Below are 11,871 nucleotides of genomic sequence, written 5' to 3'. Positions count from 1 at the left end.
TAGAGGTGGTGTAATGGCATCATTGCACACGTATCAGAATAGAATGGATGTCAGGGTTGCCTAAATACCTTGCTTACTACTCTAGAGGGCTGAGATGTTCATCATCGTGCACTGAATTTGCTGTCTGTTGCTGAACGCACAATTCATGTGAGCTTTTACTTGTGTGAGTCAAGAACACTCCTATAAGCTTCTGCAGGAATATGTTCTAAATCAGCTATATGTTCACAAAAACATGATTTCCCATTGCTGCTGCAAAAGAACAACATGTAGTCACTTTTGATTGCTTTGAATTTTATTTTTTTTATATTTATGGTTATGATTTTGTAATCTTTCAGGCAAGATGTCCAGACTTTTTTTTTTTAATTTTCTTGCTACAAAACACTGCATGGTGGTTAATTTTCCTGCTGGGGTTTCTCAGCTCTAAACTGCCAAAATCACTGCTCACAAGAACTGCTTATTTTATATTGATCTTCCATCTTTAGTACTTCTGCTGCTCTGCTCTGGATACACAGACCTCTTGAGAGGGATTAGAGAATTCTTAATGCATGTTTTTTGCCCTATCTCCTTTTTACACTTAATTTTCCTGTACAAATTATATATATAAAATATATTTTTAATTCAGAGTACAAGTACAAAAGTATCTGAAAAGTTGATTTCCCCTTCTGAGCTAAGAAAACCTGTGAAGAAGTCCCTTCATGTTGCATTACTGCGCAGGATGAAGTCTTCCATAATTTATTCTTGTTCTAATTAGGCTGGCCTTAATTCTTGGACAAGGAATGTGATGAAATTTCTGCCAGCAGGTTGTGTTGTAGCTACTCTTTTAACCCTCCAAAGGGATCCTTGCTTCCTCTGAAACTGAAAGCAGTGTTTATCAGGCTGCCTTATATTGCGCATCACCATCCTCAGACCCTTTTTTCTTCTTCCTCTGCAGAAATGTTACAAGATGGTACCGAATCGGCATACTTAACTCACCTGTTCCTTGGTTTCTGTTCTGAGAAGTTAGTTATATGTTTAGAACTTACCTGAATGTTGCCAGTCTCAAATACTTGATATCTCAGTCGCTGATATAGTGTATTTTCTGAGCACCTTCCTTTTCTGCTCTTCCTGTCCATCAAACTCGGAGAAGGAAGCAAGACTGATTTCTAGAGAATTTAGCTGGCAAATTGAAAAATGCAATCCAGACTGCTCCAGAGTAAAGGAAAAATAGCGCTCTCTGTCCTGAAGAGGGTAAAGGAAATGGTAAATATTGGTACTGGTCAACCTGCAGAGATGCAGTGGCTTGTCTCAGGGATCTCAACGGCTACTGGTGCCCCATAATGTGGGAGGTCAGTAACATTTCTTGTTGCTGTATGAGACACTGGTGAAACTGCCATTATATTTAAATGTGTGGCATCCCTAGGGCTGAGGGCCATCTGTTTGAGACCTGAACCACACTCATAAAAATCCACTGGTGTGAGCAGTGCTGTGTCAGTGGTAAGTGTGTTTCTGTGATCCTGAATTTTCACTGCTTTTCACCTTCTACGAGCATTAATGCTGGTAGTGAAAATTCACCAGTTTACAAATACACTCTTTGTACTTGCTCAGGGATAAATGTAATCCAGTATGTTTAGTATCCTGTAACGCAAATGTTTGCCTGATGTTAGATTATATTGTGGGTGCCAGTTTTCCTTTTCAAAAAAGGAGAGCATTTAGGGTGAATTACTGTAATTTCATGTCCATTTTTTTTGTCCAATATGCAAAAGTAGATTGGGACTTAAAACTAGGCCCAGCGACTGTGGTGCTTAGGTTCACAACTATAAAGGTGTGTATATATATGCTTTATTGCAAGTGAAATTAATGGGTCACAGTCTGAAACACTATAATAAAATCTGATATTCAGACTTAAGGCAAAGACACACCTTTACTCTGGAAATTGCTGCCATGGCTTACTGCTGTCAGCTCTTCATTACTGCTCCTTTCCTAGAGGGTATCACCTCCAAAACCAAAGAGCCAGAATGTACTGATGCAGATGAGTGTCAATCATCAGGTCTAGTTGTTCAGCCATGGGGACAATAACTCCAGCAGGAGGGATAAGGGCTTAAACTCTTCCACTTCACTTTGCAAGAGGAAATCTAACTATACCCCTAAATTTTTGAGGAACTTGCATGTACTGTAAAAATTAACCCTATATTTTTAGTTTAGGTTTTGGACAGGTTCACTAGCCACTTTTCTATTTTGTTGTCGTTTATTATTTGTAATAGAGCATTGCCATGGTAGGATATGTAAGGTAAAGAGCAGGATGCTGTTATGCTAGGTGCTGTATAGATACAGGCTATAGATAACAGGTTTGAAGTGTTGTAGTATACATTTAATTTTCCATTCTTGTAATTAATTCAAATTATATATTTGCAAATATAGAATGCCTGAAACTTGTAAAAGCAACTTTTCAAGGGAAAAGAACAACAACTCTACAGCCTAAAATTTGCCCTTTTTCTTATATTAAAGCTAATGCAGTCAATACAAATATATTTTCCATGGAGGAAGCTAGGTTTCCTTAATGTTTCCTGCTTGTCCTGTTTTCACATTGTTCCTGGTGCTCCTGTGCTTATTTTCAGTCTGCTGCTGCAGACTTTACTTAGGTTCCTGGGTCAGCTTTTCTTTTGACAATTGCATTGAAAGCAGGGGTCAAAACTTCAAGGTGAAAAGCATGTATTAGGGGGTGAAAATGGAAGTGAACTGTATCTGGCTGAGGAACTCCAGCGTGCAGGTGTCTGGAAAACAAAGTAACTAGGATGAGGACTGAATGCTAGTTGTAATTAAAATGTCTGCTTTCCAGGTTTGAAGGCGAGTTTAATATCAGGGGACAAGATCAATTTCCGTAACGGGTCCTAAAAGCAGCCGGGAACAGATCTCAGAGGAATAACACGTATATCCCTCTTCTCCAATTATATCACAGTAAGCAGGGGTGGTACCAAGCCAGTGTGTCAGCTTTGTCCTGTCTAAGAGTTATGCTTATGAACATAAATTCCCGCTTTACTGGCTAAGTCAGTTTTCTTGTTCTTTTGTGCACCCCTATCATGGCTCGTGAAAATGCATGAGAATTTTTACTGCCTGGAGTTGCTAGGTGATATTTCTAGTGCTGGAGAAACAGAGTGGAAGAAATGGCCAGAAACATGGATCTGGAGAAGGAAATTCACAATTTGTTGTGATCCATCAGCTATCAGTCTCCATTTCGCCTATGTTTTTTCTTCAACTAATTTTCTGTAAGCACTTTCCCTTGGTGCCCTGATGGAGCATCTAACAACTCTTTAAAACTCCCACACTGTCCTTCAAACACTGTCTCTGTATCATCTCCAATCAACAGAACTAAGCAATTGGCATGTTATGACTACAACTTACTCCCTTCAACTCTTTCACTGTTACATTGTGCTTTCCCATACACTATTTTTCCCTGCTTTGTTTGGTCATAGGCTTAGGCTAAGTGTTTGGGGAAAGGGACCCTCTTTTTGTTAGGTCTACAAGGCTTAGAACAATGCTCATTGATTCAGTACTGCAATAGAAATAATACACGCTCAATGACAAAATGGTTGTAATTATAACGATGGGAAAGTACAGAACTGGAGAGGATCCTGAAAAACAAACAGACAAAATGTGCAAGCTCAAGAACCAAAACAAATAGAGAAAGGACACTGAAAAGAAGGAAAAAATCAAGAGCACAATATGAACAAGAGCAGATGGGAAGTAACAAAATAAAAAGGGAGGGAAATTTCACAGAAAAGATGTGATAGAAGGCGAAAGAGCAAGAGAAGTGCTTGAAGATGGGAACAACAACAGCAAAAGTGAGTTCTGACACTTCTTACTCAGGCAAAATTAACTGCTGTCTTTCCTGTGAAAGATTAGGAGCCTGGCTTTGAACTTTTTCATACAGACAAAAGTAAAAAAAAAACTTCAGCTGAGGTGGGTGAATGCCACAGGCACTGTTAATCTTTGGAGAATTTTTAGCATTATTATTAGAAATAAAATTATATTTGTTTCTATGTGTGTATTTATACACTTAACATACTACTTTGCAACCTCACAGACATTGTTTTAAAGTCAAGTCCTCAAAAGTTAGGAAATATCAGCTTTGTAGCTGGATTTTCAAAAGCCATTCAAAAAGGGCCCTTATTAGAGGCTCTTAAAGGATATTGAGGTGTCCTGGGGTAAGAAGAAGAGTCCTAACACACAAATATCTGTGTAAATATTGGAATAGAGAGTAAGAATTAATGGTCTGTGTTTTTTTTTTTTTTTTTTTTTTCCTGTGGAGGAAGGTCAAAAGTGGAGTTCTGGGGGGTTCTAAAGATAGTGGTAGGGATGTGCTGACTGAGACTGAAATTCCCAAGTAATAAAGTATTAAGTCAGAAAAATGGGAACCAATGGGGAAAGAGTAAAACATGGGGGGGTTGTTCATTTAGGGTGTGGAGAGAAATGAATATAAAGTAACCTGATTGCCATGACCTTTCACGGATAACCGAGAGCGGCCTCGCAGTGACATCTGCCAGCTCCCTCAGCACTTCTGGGTGCGTCCCATGAGGTCCCATGGACTTGTGTGTTATGTCCAGTCTGTTTAGATGTTCCCTAACCTGATCCTCATTTCTGAAAACATTCAGCCAAAGGCCGAAGCCTTCGTATCAAATGCAGATTGGCAAGTTACAACCAACTGAAATCTGGTACAATGGGAAGTGGCTTGTAATAAGTGATGCTATCAGTGTGTGACAGGGTAGCAGGAGTGTGTATGTATATTGCAGTATTTTTAATTTGTTTAAGGTGGGATTCAGCCCATGTGCCTTTAGCTATCTAATGGTTAAATATGTAATAAAAAGGAGTTTACGTTCCTTCTCTAGTTAATGGATGGAGATAGGCATCTCCAGTTGATAACTCATCCCACTTATTTTGGATTAATTCTACCCTTGTTATCTTGTAGAATGACAGTTTAGTCTTTTTAAGTCCTCTAAATTATGTTATATATCCTGAAGGGTCAATTCTACCCACTTAAACTTCAAGGACAACGTTTTCTTTGATTTTAATAAGACCAAGATTTCAGTGTACGTGTTTTATTTTTCTAGCTATATTGTCAAAGGCTCAAGTTCTTCTTTGTTTTAATCAGGAACATTGATTATGAATAAGGCACATGTTCTCATTCAGGTGTGGAATGAGGTGGAAAACTATGAATTTGAAAGGTGGAATAAACGCAGTCATAGCTTAATAGACAGTAGTTGCACCTTTTCTGACACAAACAATGTAGTGAACTTGGGAATTTGCTGTGAACTGCATCATGACAATTGGATAGTGAAGATCGGGGCCACTTAGATTTTGGTTTATTTCTTTGGATAAGTTTTGCTGGGACTTCTACAACATTTGAAAAAATGGGAGATTACCCATGTTCATGCTAGAAATCCTGTGTTTGTAACTGCCCCCCCCTCCCCCCGGGGTCCTTCAGGAAGAAGTGGGACTATGCCAGCACATTTCCCATCTAAGAAGATGCTGTGCTGGGGTGCCAAACCTAGAGCTGATGTGTGTTTTCCTGCGGAGCTGATCCTTGTAAAATTTTCAAGCAGAACTGACTAACCTGAGTAGTCCTGGCATAGAGCAAAGACTGATGATGCATAAGCTATACCAACTCCAGAAAAAATCCTATCAGACTAGACTTCTGCACATAATTTCTTCCCTACTCTGTTGGTGTAGCGTCTTCAGCTGTGTTACACCTGCAGCATATTTAGATACCGTACATGTTGGCTAAATTGACCAACACACAGCGAGGCAAAGGGTGAGTTCTTATATGGTCCTGAATGTTCCTTTAGAGATGACCTCTTAGCTCGTATTCTAAGCTAAAAGAAATTATATAGGTATTTAGCCTATATAGCTTTGTGTTTAGCACAGACAAATAAGCACTACCAAGAAGATTATACTCAGGGGCATGTGAGTGTGTCTACATAGCTCTGCTGGAAAATAAATTGGTTGTAAAGTAGTAGAATAATAAATAATGGGTGGAGAACTTCAGAGTAAATTAGTAATTATCTGTTAAAAATTCTACTCTCCCTCCCCCTGCAATGCCAAACGGAGCATGGATTGCCACACAAAGATGCGTCCAGGAAATTTCTGTATGAAAGATACTGCATATTTCCTTTGAAAAGTACAGCTCCATACCCTGGTGAATAAACAAACAAACAAATCTAGTGACTCCTCATCAGGATCACAACAGAAACAAAATAATGGACATTCTATTTAATCCTGCACTTTATCACTTCTTCACAATTTGGTCATTATGAAATATTCTCTACTATGTTAGCTACGGTTCTAATTACTTAGAGACCTGTTTTGCAGGAGATGAGGAAGATTTAATATGATAACAGGGAGCTGTTTTAGTCTTTGGACTCTCAATTCACTGGAGGGAGGACAGGAAGAAGAAGGGTGTGTTCATACATTACTGCCATTATAGGGCTGACAGGGTTTCATGCAAGTGTGAGTGAAAGAACATGTTTTAGGCAGCTAATATTCTTTCACTTTTTTTTTTTTTTTGATAAATAATACAAAAGATGTTGATAGGAGAAAATTATCTAGTTCCCAATTCAGCAAAATCCTCTAGCTGCACAAAACGACTTTGGGATAAACTTGACGTGAGGAATCCATCTGATGATACAAAGCTACTGGCATAGGATCACGGCCAGGTGTGTTTGAGGTGAACGTAGCTAGAATGATACTTCATCCTAGGGATTACCAACTGGGGGACTTGCCCTTTCCAGTTAGTGTAGAACTGACCCCATCTTAACAAACTGCAGCCAGTTCATCATGGATGCCGCTGTGAATCTGGCCCTATAAATCTAATCTTTCTAAGCAGATAATCTGGTAAATGTCCTTGCTGGAAGTGCAAGAGAATGCTGGGTGGAAATGAACAGCTGGAATCCTTTTTATGTCTAATTGCCTCATGTGTGCCATCATTTTCTTTTATGATATAGCCAAGAATTGGACATGAAGTGTAGCGCATAGTCCATCTTTCAACATCAGTTTAGCCCTGTCAGGAAAGGGGAGGAGGTTCATTTAATCCTTGACTATATTTATGTGAATAGCTCCCTACAACCATAATGCAAGCCTGCTTGCTATTATTGCAAGCATTTCTTAATTGAGAGGAGTTCAGCAGACATGTCTGGTATTCTCTGAGGTCCAGCTGGCATCCGATTTCCAGCAGAGTTTACTGAGAAACATGAAGGTCAAGTAACTTCCCCAAGGTTAAACCATAAGTGGCTCAGCTGGGATTAGGGCCCAGATTCTTTTTGCTCCTAATCTTTTGCTTTACTAATCACTGCAGTCTCTTTCTACAAATACTTAATAAGTTCATATTTGTAGGCATACAAGCACAATGCTATAGTCAAACCTAACTTAAGTTTTGGGAAGAGATTTCATGAGAAGATAGATAATGAGACCGTGTTAGCAAAGCTAACTTGTAACTGAAATAATTAAGATTGTTTTTTGTTTATGGGAGCTATCATTTTAAAGGCAATGTTGCGCTTCTCCTCTTGATCTCTCATTTTTCAGAGCTGTGCACATTTGGCCACCCTTCCTCATCACTTTTCCCTTTCAATATATGTGCCATTGAGGAGCATGACATTTCCTGAACGCTCCAGAATCTTTATTTACCTTTATTTTATCTCAAAGAAATTGGCTTACTGGTTCTGCAGAAAGAAGCAGTAACAAGGTAGCTGTCACCAGCTATTTGTCCTTAACTTAAAACTCTCCTTGATACACATTCTGAAGCATTTAGAATTGGAAGAGTGTTATAATGTGGTTGTTCTACCCATCTCTTATGTCAGATTGGGTCCTCCAGCTTTAAGATGAAAACCAGGAACAGAGTTTTTAGTCGAGAAGAGGAAACCCCCTAATTTTCCGTATCTTCAACTGAAAGCCACGGTCGGTATTATGGAGCAGGAAACAGTTTATAGTGTCAGCTGGTTTTAATTAAAGGCTAATTTTCCCCAATACAAAGTCACTTAATTACAAACCAATAAACATGTTCGCACCATAGCCGTCAGCTCTGTTTCTGTAAACAGGAATGGCTACAATGCGCATGTCTGGAAAACTGCTTGGAAAGCCTCGCGAGGCACAGAACTAAAATAATAGCTAACACACCTCCCCAGGATTAAGGAGCCAGAAAAACAAAAATCTCTTTATTTAGCCTATTGTTAAACTAAGTCAACACGGTGTAACTGATCCGCCATTAGGCAGTGAAATCTAAAGCCGTGGGGCACAATTAAAAGGCAACCTGGCACCTGCTGTCTCCAATGTATCTTTTGAAATAGCCAGAAAGGGACTATGCAGTTTATCAAGGGATTGAAACTGATATATGAAGGGCTTTCCATTGTAGGTTCCTACTTCAAATTTAGCCAAGTATTACAGAGCCTGGAAATTATTGTGTGTGCCTTATTCTGGTCCTATATAAAAGGATTTTGATCGCTATCCCCACTGTTCAAAAGTTACTGCTGGATATCAATAATCTCAGCAAAAGTGCCAAACATGAACAGACGTGGAAGTGGGACTCATTTGCAGTGTGAATACAGATGATTAAATGCAGTGACATAGTTGTGGGACTATGTAGGGAAGCTTCTATTGTGCTGCTGCCCTTGCAAGACTTGAATTGTACGTATAGGATTAGCTCACTAAAGATTCAAAATGCAAAATGGCTCGAAGTCTGAGTTGTTGACTATTAAAAAAACCCCCAGATTATTAGATTTTAGTCTGAGATAATGCTTTAAAATCCATTTGAAACCTTTTAGGGAGCCAATGAAACATATAAAAACTGGATAAAATAGGAAAGCAGAGACTTCTGTCAATGTCTAACTTTGCTATGGTATCTTGATGAGATGTTGGAACAGCTGGAGACTTTTTCAGAGGAAGTTCTAGAAGAGCCAGCTAAAATTCAGCATGTAGAGATATAACAAATGTACAAAAAAGTACAAAGGTATCTGAGCAAAAGAAAGGAATCTAGGTAGACTCTATTTTCCCACTACGTTAAGGGCTGGTAGGGATTTCATTAGATGAATTTTATCAGTAGTGATTGGAATGGAAGTTCAATTAGCAATTGAATGGAATTGTTCAATTAGCAGAAAGAAAAAAGCAGTGTCCAACTCTGCACAGGGATACTCACGCTATTTCCACAGAATTCAACAGGGAGCAAACACTCATACCTGAATATTTTGTAGCACTCCCATTAGATTTTACCCTCTGTTTCGAAGCATATGTACATAGCTAAGATTAAAATACAGGGAGTTATGTTGATATTCATGTGAAAACCTTTTTATATTAGAAATATCACCCAGTTCTTGAAATAGATATTCTAGAAGTTCCTGATAAATGTCAAGGAAGGTACAAAACTGTTTGTTTGTGGAATAAGACAAAGAAATACTTTCAACTAATATAATAGCTTGCATTGTAGAATGAATTAGTTCTTTTAGCACCCTCATGAGTGTTCACCTTGACACCAACAGATGGGTAAACTGATGCAGACAGGTTAAACAACCCGACGTGAGGTATGCAGGTATGGACACATGTGCCTTGTATTAGTGCATTAGTATCTGCCTAGATGGTGATAACATATGAGAAGGTGCTACTGACAGATAGCCATAACTGATAGAAGTGCGAAAATACTTTGCAAAAATACACCAAAGGTGTGGCATTATAAGATATATTACGACATGGCTTATGTCACGGCTTAGAACAACTTGGTGATTTTAAACATTCCAGTTTGTTTATCTGTAACTTCCAGAAGGAGAAATTAGCCCTCCTTGCTAAAGAAAACAACACGTGTACGCAGGATGTATTTTGTAATGTTGCATCAGAAAGAAAGTATGCGCAATGGCGTGTGGTTTCTGGTTTGTTTGCCCACCAAGAGTAAAATCTTCCCCATTTTGAGAATGGGTTGAAGACTGCTTTGTTCCCTCAGCGTCTCTATGCATTAACAGATTAATGCAATTTGTTTCGCTTCAAACTCTTCTGGTTTTGCCAGTTCTTCTCATGGCTCATTAGGGAAATTGAGCTCCAGCTTGGCACTCACATATGGCTTCATCACTGGTAGAAAGTCCCTTGGGATCCTCCATTAGTATTTGCTGCTAGAGAAGGTGCTCCTGTGTCACACGACAATCCGTGCTAGCTCAGCACAGTGTCACTGAAAGTTGCAAAGTCAAGATGTCTCCCACGGTCAGTTCTGTGTCTCTTTCTTAGTTATCTGGCCACTACTAGTTTTCCAAAGGGTAATGAACTCACCTCTGAGCCAGCTGGGTCATGTAATCTCTCTTGACGTATGGGAAATGGGAAGAGAGGCTCTGGGTGGCTTAATGCCACCCAATTATAGTTGTGCTCTAAAATTCTGGTTTTGAATGTTGGATCCTGTCCCTACCTAAAGTCCTAATCCTATTTTCTGCTTTCTAAACATGTTCCTAGTTCCTCTTCCTACTTAGTGCGGATTCCTAATCCTGCCTCTGGTGTGCTCAGCCTTGATTCTTAGCTCTTGCCTCTTTCTTTTCCAGCCCTGATTTTTGCTTCGAGTTGGCTCTCCTGACCTCATTTCAGCTATACCTGCTCCCAATCCTGAAGACGTTTGCATACATGGAGACTAAAATTACAATGAGCCAAACCTCATCTTCACTTAACCTTGCAAGCTCTTTGGTTTTCCTGAGATTGAAAGTTAACTGAGGACAGAATACAGTTCAGCGGGGTTAGTGTATCCTAATCAAGACACAGAGCATGTGGAAATTCTAGTTCTGATACCAAGGCAAGCTATCCAGGAAGGTGAGTGTCATCTTTGAGCGGATTATTACTGATGGAGTTACATGTGGTAGAGCCGTAAACACAGTGAGAATTTTTTTTAAAAAAAGTTGTAACACATACATAGAAATGTACATAAGAACATAAAAAGTCTCTTCCATCTGTTGTCCGGAAAAAAAATCATGCTAATAACAAAAAAATCTTTTACCCCTTTGAGAGAATGGGAAGACAGAGAGATGTTCCCCCACAGGTTGTAGGAGAAGACTCAGTAATTGGCTAAGAACTTTTCCCTCACGCTGCAGAGTCTTCATGTGCAAGTGATCAGAAATTGTATTTGAAAAAGCTATATGACAATAAGTGTATGTAGGATATTCAGTTATAATAGGGCCTCTTAACCGGATGTGTCTGTCTGGTTGGTAAATTAAAATAATTAACAAGGGAAACTGATGTACTGAGTCTATTTAGCAGAGTGTCACCTGGCCAAAAGCAGATTCCAACAGAACTGGAGAAGAATAGGGTAACTGCTTTGTAGTATTCTCCCAGTTTGCTCTCCCAGTGCACAGCAATCTGAGGCGCAGGGACATCTTGATTACGAGGTGGTTCCTTTTTTTTCAGTAGTTAGATTCATCCGTGATTTTGTCTCATGGCTTTTCAAACTCATGTTAATTTTTGGTATCTGCAACTTCTTGTGAGAATGTCCCTTGGTTTAACTATGAACTGCACATAGCACCCCTTTTATTTGTTTTGAACTTGCCTCTTGATAATTTCATTTTATTCCCTCCAGTTCTTTTACTATGAGAAACTGTGAGCGGTCATCCTTTGCTCACCTCTTTCATATCACTTCTATCATATTCCCTCTTAAGTTATCCTTTCTCAAGGCTGAAGAGTCTGAGTTTCTTTGTTCTTGTAAAGAGATTCCATGCGTTTGCCTTCCTTCGTTGTTACCCTCTGGTTCTGTTCTGGCCTGCCTGAGGGAGGGAAAGCAGAACTGCATATAGTGTGGCAGATACCTGCATCACAAGGATTTATGTCGTGGCTACGTGATGTTTACAGTTTTGTTCTCTGTTCCTTTTCTAATGATTCTTAACATTCTCTTCT

This window comes from Struthio camelus, chromosome 7 (genome assembly GCF_040807025.1).
Source record: "Struthio camelus isolate bStrCam1 chromosome 7, bStrCam1.hap1, whole genome shotgun sequence".
Lineage (NCBI taxonomy): Eukaryota > Metazoa > Chordata > Aves > Struthioniformes > Struthionidae > Struthio > Struthio camelus.
This window is presented reverse-complemented; position numbering follows the sequence as displayed.